Consider the following 929-nt stretch of genomic DNA (forward strand, 5'->3'; position numbering starts at 1 on the left):
ATCTACACAAGCTTCCTTGAAGAGAGCTCACAGGAAGCACAGCTTGGTTGCTTGCCTCGCCTCTCTGAGTTTTGTATCTAGAGAAAGGAGGAACAGAGGAGGAAAGGTGGCGTGTTAGAGAATATCTACAGACCAGACCAGGTGAGGACTCACTAGCACTTCAAGTTCCTGGCATGCTCATCAATGCTTTTGAGCCAAGTTACCTTTGGGAGCAAGAAGGTGTAATGTCTGCGTAATTTCAGAAGATGTGGACGGAGGAGGGGTTCGAAGAATTAGCTAGGAATTTCTGAACCGTAGCCTGAATATAATTTACATACTTCTTGGCTCATATGATGGATGGGCATTAGAGAGACTAAACTGAATGCTAACAACTTGGGAGGGGGAGACATTGCAACATAAATTTTCAAGTGGTCTAAAACACTTGCCCAAACTTTCCGAATCCCATGGGTACAGATTGACCCTGGCCTGGCTGTGCCCACATTTGTTGGTGCTGCCTGTTCTTTCCAAGGCAGAGAACAAGAGCATCTGTCCACAGCTGACCTATTCAGACTCCTTTGACAAAGACAAATTCTCATGACAAACCAATAGGAACAAAATGGAAAAAAAGGACAGGAACAATTACAGTTTCTTAGGTGGGTTTTTCAATTTCCTTTACATCCTTTTTTCTTTTACTCCTTTACTCTGTTTTTTTTTTTTTCCCCTAATACTATGGTTGTTCTTAACCTCTAGCTACACATTAGAAAAACTTGTGGAGATTTTAAAAAATAGTGATGCCTAGTCTACCTTATCTGATATTGTGTTAAAACTGGCCTGGGGTAGGACCCTCACATGGAGGTATTTTTAAAGGTTCTTCAGGCGATTCAAATCTCAGCTAAGGCTGAGAACTACTGGTGTAATATTTTTAAACTCGCCGTGGCAATTCACGCCAT

The sequence above is a fragment of the Pteropus alecto genome, unplaced genomic scaffold (assembly GCF_000325575.1).
Source record: "Pteropus alecto unplaced genomic scaffold, ASM32557v1 scaffold24, whole genome shotgun sequence".
NCBI lineage: Eukaryota > Metazoa > Chordata > Mammalia > Chiroptera > Pteropodidae > Pteropus > Pteropus alecto.